This window comes from Carlito syrichta, unplaced genomic scaffold, assembly GCF_000164805.1.
Source record: "Carlito syrichta isolate Samal-C Ts95f unplaced genomic scaffold, Tarsius_syrichta-2.0.1 Scaffold91561, whole genome shotgun sequence".
Taxonomy (NCBI): Eukaryota; Metazoa; Chordata; class Mammalia; order Primates; family Tarsiidae; genus Carlito; species Carlito syrichta.
In genome coordinates this window covers 29,763-46,569 of record NW_007035657.1, presented here as the reverse complement: position 1 = coordinate 46,569, position 16,807 = coordinate 29,763, and positions in this window count along the sequence as shown.

Below are 16,807 nucleotides of genomic sequence, written 5' to 3'. Positions count from 1 at the left end.
AAAGTGGGTCCAGGGACTGACTCAATGATGGCTACATGCAGCCTTGGTATTACCAGAGATTTGTTTGGACCTCTATAGATCGTGATAGTCACAAATCAGATATCAGTCTACCCAATGACTAGAAGTGTTGAAGCTTTGCTCAGACACATATATGCTATTTAATCTAAATATTTATTAAACTAATAGTTAACATGGGTTCCTTGGCTGAATCGAGCCCCATTTACATAAATGGGTAAGTTATATGTCATTGACTCAGCAGACCCCACCTTAATAAGTAGATCAAGGCTACCATCACCAGGAATGGAATGTCTTAACGTTGTATGCCCCTGATAGGGTGTGCAGAGAAGGGTATATCACTGCTACAGTGTTCTTTTCCAAAATCCATGGTACCAATCTTTCAACCCCATCAGACAAAATCTAAATGACACACACTTTGCAAGACAGTACCCTTGACCAGTACTCTTCAAAAGTATCAAGGTCATGGAAGACAAGGAAAGACTGGGGTATTGTCGCAGATTAGAGGAGCCTAAGCAGACATTGCAACTAAATGCAATGTGGTATCCTGGCCCCAGTCCTGAAACAGAGAAATTGGGGAAAAGACTGGTGAATTCCAAATGAGATATGTATTTCAGTCAGTGGTATTGTGCCGAGGTTAATGTATCAGTTTGAGAATCGCACCATAGTTTCATGAAACGTCAGCACCAAGGGAAGTGAGTAAGTGTATGGAGGGTGGGGTGGGGGAAAGCTCTCCTTTCTCTTTGCAACTGTTCTGTCATTCTAAATTTATTTTGAATAAAAAGTTCCCATGCACAATTCCAGGAAGAAGTGAGAGTCAGCATTGTATATGGTAATAGAAGGGGGAGGATATCTAAGCTGTCTAATTTGATGCAAAGTCTCAAGATTAACATGGTTGTTATCTCTGCAAAAAGTATATCAGATTTATACCAGACTGTGAACAAATAACTGAAAATTAGTTTGCTAAGCACCTGCCAGCACCCCTCCTCTCCCTAAACCACCACTCCTCCGCCAAGCTTCCACCTCCCTTAAACCACAGCATGTTCCAACTTTTTGTGTAAACCGCTGCAAAGGCACTAACTCTTTTCTTTTTACATTGTTCCCATGAAGTGTGCCATTAAGGGCTCCGAATAATAAAGACTGCTGTCATAATTAAGCTCCGGGATGTATTTCAAAGACTCATAGACATTAGAGATGAGAAAGACCCAGCAGGTCATCCAAGCCTGTCTCCCTGCCAGTGCAGGATGGCTGTGTGCAATTTGGCAGATCTGTTATCAGGCTATAAAAATTCTAAACTATTCAAAAAATTACCACATTGTATAAATTATAACAAAAAGTTTACCTTATTCCTGGGCGATTCTTGAATGTAGGGGAGGAAAGGTAAGTCACTGAATAGCTTTCTAAAAACAATTACCATCCTATTTAGCATATATTTTCCAAGGTGAAAGTGTGGTTATTTTCCATTCAATGTGACAGCCTGTGCTTATTGTTATGCAAGCGCTGCCTCCCTGCATCTGATCATTTAAAATTTAGCACTGACCCCAGCTGTCCCCCAAATGATATTATAAATGTGCTTGCAATAGTTCCAACGTCGTCTGGCTTTTATTTAAGTGCTGGACTTGAGCACAGTTGTATAGGATTCTGCTTTGGCTCAGACACCCTAGTCCCCATATCTCCATCCACTTTTTTAGGAATAGGGGCTGGAATTAACTGGTCCAAAGGTTTTCATAGAATGATAGCCGAGACATTATACCATGTTAAGCGGAGTGAGGCCCTTTTCAATCATAATTGTGAAATGACTGTGTTGGACGTATTGTGTTGCAATTCTAGTAGAAATAATCAACAACAACTACAATGACATCAGAAGTAGGTAGTGATTTCAAGGGACAGAACTTGGAGGAACACGGAGGAGAATGACCGAAATGAAGGAGTTAATTCATAGACCAGAAATATATCCCTGGGGTACCTTTTCATTATGTACAAAGCAGAATAGCAGAATAAAGGATGTAGGCAGATAAAGTCCAGAGAAATATAGTGTATCCATCAAGAAGGCATGTCTGTCTGCCATTCTGTCATGTTGGGTATGGAGAGACGGGTGGACACCAATGTCACCTATGTCAATATGTCCCATTTTTTCTTGAGTTTTCTCTACTTGGCATGTACAGTTCACTTGTATATAACACATTTTTAAATGTAGGTCTTGTCCTGTGAAAAAAGGAGCCGTGTCACAAGAGTCATGCCTGGTCCCTCTTGACAAGCACAGTGGTGCCAGATAGACCGTGTTTGCTGTAAATCACTGCCGAAATCCACATTAAGACGCATGCGCCGGCCGGGCTCGGTGGCTCAGTCTGTAATCCCAGCACTTTGGGAGGCCAAGGTGAGTGGATTGCCTAAGCCCACGGGTTTGAGACCAGCCCGGGCAACTTGGCGAGACCACGTCTCTATAATCAATAAATTTTAAAAATTAGCTGGACGTGGTAGCATGTGCCTGTAATTCCGGCTACTTAGAAGGCTGAAGTGGAAGGATTGCGTGAGCCCAGCAGGTCAAGGCTACACTCCAGCCTGGGTGACACAGTGAGACTCCGATTCAAAAAAAAAAAAATGAGGCATATCCCAAGAGCCAGCAGTTTTGCATTTGACATTCTTCATCTCTCTTCTTTTAACGTGACTGCACATTAAAGTATGCTGTCACACATGCAGGCTGGACCCTGTTTATCTTTGTGCTTCGGATTTTCATTTGTCATTTGTTCACAACTTAGAATGTGCTCTTCCCAAGTCCCAGTGATACAAACAAAGCTTACCTCCCAGCTAAGCCCAACAAAGCCATGGTTAAAGCTGGTATCATGCCCTTGACCACCTTTACACACAGAATACTTAAAACCCATTCATGCTTAACGCCAGAAATCCAGCACTTCTGAATATTGGGTTTTGAGTCCATGGAGTCACCATGATCATTTATGTGAAATGGCTGTCAAAAATGGATTGTTCATCAGGTAAAATGGTATTAAAAGTAATAGGTAAAGGTTTAGACACATGAAAACAGAAAATGCAATAAGACATCTCTGCAGCCATAACAACGAATGGGGATAGATTAGAAATCAAATATATTGCAAGAGCCAAAACCTTTGGATAGAACTGGATGAAGAGTAAATTCTCAACAGATATGGTTTTCTTACCTCTCTCAATGGTATACAAGCAATACGAACATACTTTCTTCTACTCTTTAATTTTTATTCTTATAGGTAATGTGGACTCTAACCTATTGCCCCTAAGTTTTCCTTGTCTCTTTTGAATTGGCTCTCGGGATTGTCAAGAATGGGGACATCTTCCATCTAGTTTAGTTCAGGTAAGGGAGTAGTCAAGGAAAATATATGATGCAAGAACAGAAAGTCTCACGGAAAGTCGAGAAGGAATGTCAAAACATAAAGACCTGGGCTGCCTGGGTTCATGTAGGCGAGGAGGTTTTGATGGCAAAAACCAATGAACCTCACGACAGCACTGAGGCATCATGGGCTCTCCGTGTGACCTGCTAGCAAAAGTTGTGTGTGCTTTCTCATGGCCTCTGTCCCCTAAGCCTTTCGCCTATGAATCACCCTCACTACCTCTGCCGTTCCCACAGAGCCTATTGATGCCTTCTTCAGGTCTCTGTCTCCACTTCTACACCTTTTGATATGTCTTCAGTATAAATTGCTGTCAGGACAGAAGATGGGGAAGAAAAGAGAAAGAAAGAGAGAGAAGGAAGGAGAAGAACCAAGCTACTCAACCCTCTTTAGGCCCTGGGCCATAGGTCATAACTCACAAAAAATTGGACGGGTTATGAATTGGCTGTCCTTGGGTCAGGTGCTCTATTCTGATGCCACTAGTGTGCCGATCATGTGGCATAAGCCAGAGACTGTGACAGTATCAACACTACAAAGTGCTCTCAGTAAATAAGAAATTCTTAGTCCAGTGTTCAATGTAGATGAGGGAACTGGTACTACCTGGGTGAGAACAATAGCTGTCCCCTAACCTCAGACTTCACTTAAACTTCTTAAACTGGAAATTGAAGGAATAACTTGTTCATCAGTATACATTAAGAGAGAGAGAGAGAATCCAGAATATTGACTAATTTCTGTGTTCCAATTCATTCAAGGAATGACTTTTATCTTTCCAAATAATTATAAATGGGCCACAGACTATGTGTTAAATATATTTACATGCTGCTCTATAGATTCTTTATCCCCTGGAAATCAATTCTCCGGCAATTTCAGGCTAAAAAGATTAGTGTTAGTCTTTTTAGGCATCGCCCCTTAATTTTTCATTCTCTCGTTGCATCTAAGTCATCAATAAAAGTGACCTTCCCAGGCAGAAACACCACAGCAGCATGACCTACTCGCTTTACCCAGTCATTCATTCAGTCACCGTCTACTAAGCACCTACTGTGAAGACTTGGTCAGAAAAGATTCAACTGGAAAAGTGAGGGGAGGTGAACAGGACACTAGCAATCTTGGACAGACTATCAGGGACAGTCCCTTACCACTGACCTCCCTTACCTTGATGATGACTTGGAAGAATTATCTACCATGTTAACTGTGACCAAAAGATCATCTTGTACCAGAATCAGGAGAGATGTCAAAATCATGAACAATTTTCCTGTTTTGGCTTTTTTTTTTGCGAAGATAACATGAGACAATTGGGACTTGTGCTGGGTCTTGTTTTTCGAGCTCCCTACTGACTATTTCCATTTTACAGATAGAAAAAATAAAGTAATATGTTTCCTAAGATTACAACATATATCCTCCACAAGAAGAAGCAATGTCCTCAGTTTCTCTTAAGTACTAGCAATTCTATGAGTTTGTGCTGACAGGGGATAACTTTCTTACAAGGAGATCTGAGAGACAGTTAACGCTTTTTGACCACTCATTGGGTGGAGATTTGATTTCTCTTCCCTGGTTAATAGCTGCAGAGAGCCATATCTTCTGCCAAGCCACATTCCCAAACATTTTTATTGCTCTAAGCTTAAAGCCACAAGTCACTGTTTTCCAGTGGATGTACTAGCCAAATCTTTGTGGAAGTTGCTTGTTTGTCTTTCTTGAATATTCAGTGAAATTCCAGTCTAGTGAATGATAATAAAAGTGAAGTTTACGTCTGCTTTTCTAATACTCAACCCTCAACCACACTTCCAATCTTGACGTGGGCTTCTTAGGCGGGGGCAAAATGTTTTCAAGAAACCATCTTCCGAGATCAATGACACACAAAACATTCCCGTTCCAAAGGAGTGAGAAGAGGAGAGCGCAAAGAAGAAAGAGGCTCATCTTTGAGACAGCAAAAAACTCAGGCTGGAAGCCCTTGAAGCTGGCTGGGGATGTTTTTGAAGTTGTTCACAGACGCTGCGTCTACCCTTGACAGGTCATTTCATTCCATTTAGCACTTTTTATTTTCAGCAGTTTATAAGCTGTTAAGTAAATGTAGAAGGAAGCAAAAGCTAACGGATCTGATAATACAGTATATCAACCTGACAACCTAACTGAATTTCCCCTGCCATGTGAGCGAGACGCTGTTCCGAAGAGATCACGCCTTTGCCTTTAATTTCAGAGCAAGGGGATCTGACGTGGATTTCTGTCTAGATCAGTGGTCTACCCGTTGGAACACGGTGGCTGGCGCTGAAGCATGGGAACATGATCTGTGCTATAAATAGCTGCCAACTAGCCATGTGGCGGCTGGCAGTGTTATGTGTTGCCATGAGCGCAATCCATTTCAAAGTGAAGCCACATCACAAGTGGCAATAAAGCCGAGGTTCAGAGAGCCGTTTCTCATTATCTTGCTGTGTTGTCTTTCTTACATAGATTTAAACGTATTCCTCATTTTAAAAGGGCATTAATTCATTTTTTTTTGATTGGCCGACCACATTTGGAAACCCACCCAAGTCATTTCTGAAATCATCTCTCTTCTTTGGTGGTCTGTTTTCTCCCAAAGAGACATAACATTCCTATTGCCATTGCCTCAAGTTTTTTCGGCTCTTCTCACACTCCTGGCAATCTTAGATGAGGAGGGGCAGAGATGCAAGATGGTCTGAGGATTAGCACTGGGATTAGGAAGAAAAGAAATAGAGCTAGGAAAACTGTATCCAGTGATTTCTGAATCGCGAGGTAAGAAATCTGGGATGGGAAATTGTAAAAACATGATATAGTACTTCCAAACTAGAATAATAACAACAGCAGTAGATAACATTTATTGAACACTTGCTTTGTGACAGATGCTGTTGCCAACATGCTGTGTGAACATTTCACTGTCCCTGTTTCATGGATGGGGAGACTGAGGTACAGAGAGGTTACGGAATTGCTCATTTGGCACCGCCAGTGGTGGAAGGTGGATCCCAACCCGGGCCATCTGTGCATCCGGAGCCCTCTCTCATAATACAGCACCCATCCATCACCTTCCACCACCCTAATCAGCATTGAGTGGGAACTTTTGTTGAAAGACAACTCCAGATCGCACACAACACTGGGGGCTTTGCCCAGTGTGTTTGCTCAGGAACTTGCCCGAGGACACACAAGTAGGTTTCAGACTTAGGAGCGCCTCTCTACCACACAGCTGAATACCTCAGAAACACTATGAGTCGTGGCATCAATAGTAGCACCAGGAAATCGTTTCTCTGGTCAACATCTGCTTTCCAAATAGTGGGCTTTCAATTTTGCCCTCAGAGTGGCCCATAAGCCATCAAATGGTTTCAGAATCCCTAATGCCCCAGACCAGATTTCTAGGTCACTGGGGTCACTGCATGTTCCAGGGGCTTTGACATATCACATCATCTCATTTAATGCTTCCAGCCCAAACACTAAATCACAGCGAGTGGCCAGTGGAGAATTTAAAAGTGGCTCACTTTGTGCAATTTGATTTTTCACGAATGCAACTAATTCCAAAGTGTAGTCCTCAGAAATGTTGCTGTTTTCATTCAAAAATATCTAAAACATCTTTTCAAAATATCAGATTTTTTAAAAGAATGTTCAAAACTATTAGGGAGAAACTAGTAGGCATCATGGAACGTTCATGAAGATTCAAACACCGGAAACCCAGCTCCCACCCTTTCCGGTTGTGTGGCCTTGGGCAAAGTACATATCCTCTCAGTTTCAGTTCCTGTAACTCTCCAGTGGGATGGACACCAGCAGACAATGTAAGAAAAGCTATTGACCTGCAGAAATGCTCAAATACTAGAATCATCACCACTGTGAACCTTCTCTTGACTTTCATTCTGAGGAAATTGAGAGAGCACTTTTTATATGTTTAACGGGATTTCAACTGTCCACAATCATTTAGCTCACACTAAACTTGGGTGGATGGTTACTATTATTCTGTTGTATTTTATTATTTTATTTTATTTTGAGAAAATCTCACTCTTGTCACCAGGCTGGGATGCAATGGCATGATCCCGGCACACCGCAGCCTTGAACTGCTGGGCTCAAGTGGTCCTTCTGCCTCAGCCTGCCAAGTAGCTGGGACTACAGGCATGCAACACGACACCTGGCTAACTTTTCTTTCTGTTTTGTAGAGACGAGGTCTCACTTTGTTGCCCAAGCTGATTTTTCTCCGTTTTTAAATATGTTCACACAGAGAACAGCAAAGTGACTCAAAAAATCAATGCACTCTCTAAGGCCAAAGTCTCCAAACACTGACCAGATTGGCATATGAGCTGTGCTGGCTTGGCTATGGCACAAAAAGTCTGAATAATCTTTGAAACATTTAAAGACACAAAAATGTGAAAACTATAGTATTAAGTAAAAAATGAAGTTTCCGATCCTTTGCTCTGTATGACCCTCTTTTAGTTGCCTATTAGGACTATTAAGACTCTTCGACTCTAATGGTGGAATTATGGGTAAAATTTCTTTCTTTTTTTCTACTTCTTTGTATTTTCCAAAGTGTCTAATGAATATGTATCACTTTTGTAAAGAAAAACAGCTTGGGAAATTAAAATATTTCTTTAACATTCTTTTTTTCCCCCTGTCATATTGTGCCTTTGCTTAGGCAGTAACAGGCCTCAGATACTCTGTGTGGGTTTTTTTGTGAAAGCTTGATAGGTAGTGAAGTTTTTGACTCTGGGGCTCACTATTTCATGATTAAAACAACAAAGTTATGAAACAACCACATGAATTTGGAATAGCTTGCTATCTTGAACAATCCTCATGGACAGGTGAACATATTAAAAATCTTAAGCTGCTGAAGGTGCTGAAGATCAATCAAAAATTACAGAATCTATAGGCAAAAGATACATTCACTGACTGTGCTGCTAGTCATTTGGGCCACTTACACAGAGAGTAGCAAAAACAACTCTTCTTCTCTGTTACCTCTCGGGGGTAGACTCCTCTGCTTTTGCTAGTAATGAATTAAATACAAACGTTTCTGCCTGGGCAGCGAGACCTCATCTCTACAATAAATCAAAAAAATCAGCCGGGCGTGGTAGTGTATGCCTGTAATTCCGGCTACTGGGAAGGCTGAGGTGGAAGGATCGCCGGAGCCCAGCAGGTCGAGGCTGTGGTGGCCGGGAGCGGCCACTGCACTCCAGTCTGGGTGACCGAGTGAGACTCCAACTCAAAAAAAAAAAAAAAATCCAAATTGAGTTCAATTTTAAAACCCTCTTTTTGACCCTTTGATCACCCCTGTTTTATAAACTAAAATTTCTTTTTATCTGAGAGTATTTCCCTAGACCAAAAATGGACAATTTAAATAATACAGAATCTAAGTCCAAGGTTCTAGTGCCATATCATGGTATGTTTTTTGATTGTCCCTAAATCGGAAGCTGAGTATTGTCATTTAATCAGTGGATGCCTTTCTGAGAGTCACTGGTATTCTCTTAGGTTGGAATAGCATGAAACTTGTATTAAGAACATCTATTGAGTGACATTTCTTCACTTTCTTTCTTAAGGCCTCATATACTCACTGAAAAGTCAATCTAAGCATGCTTTGTTGAGAATGTATAATGTGCTGTTTTGTTTTGTTTTTTCAGTGAATGGAACTGTTTGAAAAAAAGAGGACCTCATAATCTAGTTTGGAGAACATGCTGTCAAAATATATTTCTTCACTTTTTTTCCTAAGAAAAAATAATGACAAGAGAAATAAATAAGTTCCCTTCTCAAATACTTATCCAGAGAATCAGGTCAGGGAACATTTAACTTCACTAGCAAGATGGAATCTCCTAGACATACACTAATATCTTTTTCTTTTTGAGACAGAGTCTGACTTTGTTGCTCAGGCTGGAGTGCAGTGGCACACTCACGACCATCCCAGCATCTACTTGCTGGGTTCCGGCGATCCTTCCACCTCAGCCTTCCAGGTAGCCGGAACTACAGGTGCGTGCTACCACACCTGGCTAATTTTCCGATTTATTGTAGAAACAAGGTCTCACCATGTTGCCCAGGCTGATCTCGAACTCGTGTGCTCAGGGAGTCCTCTCACCTCGGCCTCCCAAAGTGCTGGGATTACAGGCTTGAGCCACCGTGCCCAGCCTATACTAATATCTTGATACAGCAAGACTGTTGTCATTTTCCATACTCAACATTCTGATAGACCTATCCGTTATCTGTGTTGACTTCCTAGGTCTTATTTATATGACTTGATGATAAACAGTGAAGCGTGTTACATTTGACCTATAAAAGGTGATTTACCAGCCTTTCTATAACCCCAACACCTAACACTAGTACTAGTACATGGTAAATGCTAAATAGGGCTTTTGTTTGGTTGGTTAGTTTTTCTTTTGATTTTTTGTCAAATTGAATTTAATGAGTGTTTTCTACATTCTGGGTATTTCCTTTGAAGTGAGGGGTATCCCATCATCCTTCCATGCATACATTGGTAGGCTCCATACCGTATTCTATTTGTGGTCCTTCCACGTTATCAACTTCTCCTCGGTACAAAATAATTTTCAAAATTCACATAACTGCTCTTGTTTTCCCAGGTCTTAAGAATGCTTTTTTTAAACCCCATATTCTCTTCTACTTAGATCCATGACTCTCTGCTCCCTTTCAAATATGGCTGCTTTTAGAAGTTGCACAACAAGCTTTCTTCATTTTCTCACGTCCCATTCACTCCTCAAACCAATCAAATCTGACTTTCATTCCCACAACTACAACAAAACTTCTGTTGTCATGGCTGTCAACAACCTCCAAGCTTCTACCTCCAAAGGTCACCTTCCTTTCCCTGTCTCAGCAACACTGGCAAAAAACAAAAACTCAGTCCGTTCTTTAACATACTACCTCTGGGCTTCCTTGATATCACATTTTCTATCAATCTCTCCGTGTGCATTTGTGCGGGCCTCTCCAGAAGTTCAGTCTTCTGTGTGTCCTCCTCATGTTGGGTTCACTAGTGCAGTGAGTCAAGCCCTCTAGCTAGACCCCCCTAGTGGCCTCATCTTTCCCGTGGCTTCACATTTTGTGACTCCCAAACGGGCATCTCCAGCTCAGAATGCTCCTCTGAACTCCCAACTGTTAAATCCAACTGTCTGCCAGAGTTTCTGGACATTTCTCAGACATCTCAATCATGACACTGTGAAAATGAACCCTGGATTTTACTCATCACAATCCCAGTTTTCTCCATCCATTCATTTGCTTAAGCTAAAAATCTGAGGTCATTCTTGATTGCTCCCTCTCCTCATCCCATATCCAGGCCACAGCAAGTCCTTTCAGTTTTGCCTCTCAAAATATACTGTAATGACTTGAGGGCCTTGACCTGGGCCTTGACCTAGGCCCTTCTAACGTCAACTTCATCACAAGCCTGCCCTCTTCAATGCCCAGCCACACAAGCAACCTCCATTTCCAACACGTCAAGTTCTTTTCCATTTTCAGAACTTCTCTGCCACTTGAACTCCTTCCTGAAATCCTCTTGCTTCCACTTTTCACGCAGATAGTCCTTTCATATCAGAATATTCAGAATTCTCTCCTTGGAAAGAACTTCTCTTACCATCTAACAAGCATGGATTCATCCCACATTATATCTTACGGATTTTCCTAGAGGACTTATCACAGTTTATAAATTCACAATTATGTTTGTCTGATTGTTCTCTATAACCCTGGCTTGAATCCTAGTTTGAAAAATAAAAAAGACTATGTCTGTTTCATTTAGTAACACGTATCCAATATCTAGTGCCATTTGTGACATGTAGCATGCATGCAATTACTATTTGTTGAATAAATAAGTGAATATTTTAGATGACAAAATAGAGTCAAAATAATATGAACTAATTTGTCAAATTAAAAGTTTAAAATCTAGGATTGGAATTCCACTCTCCAGACACCCTCATCTTCTCCACCATACTCTAGGTGTCTCCCTAGAGGTGACCCAAATAAGAAGTTCACAGGGAACTCATGAACTTAATGTTCTGCAGGGGGGTTGAAAGAACAAATCAGTGAAGGTTACACTGCTCAGGAAAGGAATTATTTGGCCCCCCAAGTTTGCAGGTATTAAATATTTATCAACAGTTATCAATTGATACGTGGCATCCAGGAGATAATTAAAGACACAGTCATTGCTACTGAATATTTACAGGGAAAATATGACCATTCCATTGCACATGCATCACTACATGTGTTCTAGAGAAGGCCATGCTAGCACTCATAGTTTCCCCTTGGTCCCTCACCCCCCACCAGGACTGGCTTGCAATCACAAAAAGATAAAATGTGTCCTCCTTTTCAGCAAACCTTAAGAGCCAGAGGATGTCTGAGACAACTAGATATTTGGATATGTGTATATGCACACATAATATAATGTTACATTATAGTACATAAAATATTTTATAAGTACATATATATTATGTGTATATATGTTTGTATACAAGTGTATTCAGACATATATCTGCCAGCATATGTAAATATACATATATACACACACACGCAAATATATATATGGGTTTATCCAAATCCATCTATACATATGCATACAAACCATAAATGCATGTACATATAAACATGCCTAGGTAAGTAGGCATAGGTGCACACACGTAAAACACAGGTTCATTCAACTTTCTACTTCACATCTCTCCCAGATATTTACATATACCCACAAAATTCTTGAGAAAAAATATCTTGTATCAATATTGGTTATAGTGTCTTTATGTATGCTAGACCAAAATATGAGACAATAAGCATTATTCTTTACACATCATTCTTTTTTAGGCTATGCTGTTTAAATATGTATCCATTTAATTTTTAATGTGAATGCTATCTGCAAGCATTGGTGAAATTTTTAACAGTGGCAGTCTCTCTTTAGAATTAATGGGAAAAAAATCCTAAGAAAAGAAAAAAGGAATTGTCATATAAAGAGAGAACCATCCTACATTTTCTGTGAATTATGTCACCATAACTCCTGGGCTCTCAGAAGAATGAGAATATTAAAATCTTTGCTGCATGTGCACTTTTTGCATCCCAGTGAGGCCTCTCCCTCTCTAAATCACCTACATAATACTCAGAATCTGTACAAAATGTCAATTATGCCAACCATGCTTATTTTATAAAGGCAATTTAGACTATCTCTGTCATTTGTGTGAGCCAAGAAAACCATCAACATGTGAAGAATCCCAAATCATTCTTAGTTACTTATATAGATAAATATAGTTTATAGATAAATAGATATATAGTAGTTACTGTACTGATAATTTTTTTTTTTTTGAGTTGGAGTCTCACTCTGTCGCCCAGAGTACAGTGGCCACTCTCGGCTACCGCAGCCTCCAACTGCTGGGCTCCGGTGATCCTTCCGCTCAGCCTTCTATAGAGAAAACCGATCTACATAGAGGTCAATTAATCTGTATAATTTTGATGAATCGATAAATAGATGATAAATGATAGATAGAATTAAATAGAACTAGTAGATATGCTATATGATTTTTTTCATCTGGAAGTAGATCATTTTACAAAGCTCTCCAACCCTCCAATTCCTCCTTCAATTTTTTCATCAAAGCTACATACTAGGTGGGAAACAACCTTTCAAAAGCCAGAGTAGATCTCCGTTGTCCAGACTTGCTTTCTCTGACACAACCCACTCCCACAGACTGGTCGAAGGTGGCCTCCTAGCTCCTGAAGGTAGAACTCATAGCCCTGGGAGTCAGTTAAGAAACCCTTAACTGTAGCTGAATGCTTTTCTTTCTTTCCTAATTTCCCAGCTAACCAGATTAAATGTTCCTTTGTTTATTAGGCTTATTACAATATGAACGATATTAACTATTTCCCCACTCTTCTTGTCTTTTAACATGTCTAAGGTATTGTTGTCCTAAGTTCTTGTTAGAATTTCTTCACCTACATTTGATCATCACTGAGGAAATGTCTTCATAGATTTATCTCCTTCAGACAGTCAATACAAATTTAGTTTTCTATTTCATTTTCTTCTTATGAGCCTCCATTCCTGGTAGAGTTCCACAAAACTTAACTCTGGATTTGACTTTGCTCATTTTTTTTTCATGTAACCTCAGCTCTATTGCTACCCACCTATAGACTTATATCCAGCTCATTTTACTAGTATCTCATATTTCCCCAACACTTCTGACATTCTAAGTCTCTTTGTAAGTTCAATGTGGTTACTTCCATGAAAATATACCTCAATTTATGTGTCGAACTGAATAAACCATCATCAATTGAATGAAACAGTTCAAGTGGCATCTGGGGAAATGCACTATAATAAATTGCTGTCTTTTAAGGGAAATTGATTTTTTAAAATTTGCTTATCTTACGTATATTGATTTATACTATTCAACTATCTTTCTATCCAAACTTGTAATTATAATACACATATACACTCACATACATACGCACATAATCACACACATCTGTATATTTTGATAATAGATAAATGGATAATTACCAAATATTGATCCCTTCTCTACCATATTCCTTATAATTCCATTTAGTCTTAAATTTAATAAATATATTTTATAGCTCAGTAATAAAAATGACTGAATGAACACTAAGAGCACACCTGATGGTGTTTTTTGTTTGTTTGTGTTTTGGTTTTCTTAGAAATTCCTACCATCACCCCCAGAATGGAAGAATGGACACCATCATGAAGCTGTCCTGTGTAGTTTTTTCCAGCCATTTTCAATGCAAGTGCTGTTTATCACCTGAATGAAGAAAATCAATTGGACCAATACAATATGGAGAGATCATAGCTTCTACCAAAGTTCAAGGGCAAGTCTTGTTGTCCTCTTTTTCACTCTTTCTAAAGGAGTCACTGAAAAGGTATCTTATTTGTTAAATTTTGAAAATGAATGAAGCAAAATCAACATTGTTAGAAAATATTTTAACACTGTTTGAAGGCTTCTGAAGATTCATCAATATACCCAATGGAGGAATAAACATAGCATAGACATTTGGCAATGCAATATCCCAAATCAGATATTAGCCAGTTATAACAATATGCTCTATATCCTGGCTATTTTAAAGTATATTTTACTCATCTACACAGTAAATACAACTCACCTTCATTCCTTCCAAAGACTGCTGGCCAGTTGATCGAGAAATGTGCTTGGAATTCATGTAATTGAGGCATTACAAACTGTAAAATACTTCTAAAGTGTAGATCGGTGTAAAAGTGTCACACACATTAGTGATTCAGCCAATTGTCATATGATAAATATATGGTAGCCGCAGAAGAGCATTAGAAAGTGAGGGTAACCATCTGAAATTTATAAATATTCAAGCCTTTACTGAAAGCAGCTTGTATGTGAAATTTAAATGGCAGACAGCACACCAGAAAAAGGCGCCATTCCAAAGTTCTACAAAAAAGAATTGTATTTACAGATGACATGAACTAATCAGATACATCCAACATCATCTAGAAAACTTAAGGGCATGCCGTAACTTCATATCACAGTCAATATGCATAACAGAACCCGTAGTTATTTTTCTAATAATCAAGCCAAAAGCAAAGAAGTAAACGAAGCAATATAAAGATGAAACACAGAAAGAAAGTACCGCAAAAACGTTTATGATATTGCTGAAATGACTTAAGAAACCACATGAACCCCTGGAACTTTATTATTAGTATGACTATGACTATCATATCATTATGATGATTATAATTATTACAGGCAGGTCCCAACTCTCCCTAGAGTGCCCTCATGGTTATGTAGCTACCTCAGACCTTTGCTTTTCCTCCAAAACTCCCTCCCTTTGAAACAAGGCTTGATGGAAAGGTACAAGATGTGCAGAGAAGACTAACCATCACCACAGAAATATCTGGATGGGAAGCAGCAGCTCCTCTCTCCTGGAGCATCTTCTAGGTGGTGAGCCCCTTGCCTGTGAGTCAGCCTCAGAGTGAAACACTGTGCCTCCAACAAAGCTCGCCTGCTGTGCTTTTTCTCTGCTCCCTCACGAGCTAACACCAAAACCCCTCCACGATGGAGGCTTCCAGAATGCACATACAAGCTAGGCATCTCAGATGGATTTGATTTCAATCAACATTCATGCCAAAGGAACATCTTTGATATGCAAAATATCTATGCCCGGGAATAGTAAAGAACTATTTCTTCCCACAAAAACTTTTCTTCTAGGAGGTGAAAGGAAATAGTGGATCCGTAAATGTTAATATACCTATGGAAAAGCTGAAGAAATCGAGGGACAATAATTAAGGGAATCACATGATCAGAAGAACTGGACCCCATAAAGTCTTGGGGAAAGTTAATACTTCAGGGTCTTTCATAAAGTAAGGTTATTATAATCCTCATATGGAAGTATTTTGAAAGTTTATAGCTAAGGAATATTAAAAGCACGTTTCATCAATAAATTTTCACATGCTGAGCACGTGAGCAATATCATTTTTAAACGGGAATTTTAAAATATCAAATAGAATTATGTACTAAGCCGAGGTGCTTGGTTTTTACATACTTTAAACCATATTACATTACACAATTAACCCACTTTAAGTTCACAAAAATTCAGTCTGCATTATCCATACAGATTTTCTACTTTTAGATATAGTTTGAGGTTTGTGTGAGCGGCACAATCAAGTGAATAAAATTAGGTAACCAAACTACTGTTGGTAAGAAAGCAGAATTAGTTATGCTCTCAGTTTTGTTTGTTGTGGTTCATTTTATGATGAGGGCATCACTCCCACTAACAAGAACAACTGGTATCTATTTTTAAATGGATTTGCTCACAGGAGCCGGTGAATGTGTATGTGGATACGTGTGTGGAGAAGATTGAAAAACATTATTTGACAGCATTTGTTCCCCATTCTTAATTATTCTCCGAATATACAAGAGGGGACCCCTAAAATTATTTTTTGGAGGACGAACCCTTGGTAGTACAGGCTTTCCCTGCTAGGTAAGTGTTCTAGGAACAGTCATCAGCACAGTGTACCGGGTAGTATTGTTGTGAGAGGCTGTGTTCACGTCAGTGAATTATTTTTGGAGATTCTTTCAGTGTGTTTGCCCACTTCACGATGGGTGAATTATGAGTGCACCTGCCCACATACACTGTTGCGTGTACACAGCAGTTTTTGCCTCAAAATGGCATTCCTCCCACGCCCCACTCCCCCTATTCACCCAGTCTCGCCCTGAGCCACTTCTTTTGTCTCCCCAGATGAAAAAAGTCCTCAAAGGGAAATAAATGTTTTGCCGATGTGGAAGAGGTGAAACAAAAAAATGCCAGGCATCAAAATCGACCAGTTCAAAAGCTGTTTAGAGCAGTTGAAAAAAGCATGGGTGTATTGCAGTCACTTTGAAGGTGGCTGAAGTTTAAACATGTAAGAATAAAATATGCATTTTTTTACAAATAAATTCTGAGATAAATGAATTCCAGGATAAATAAATTTTGGGGGGGTCTCCCCTCATATATAT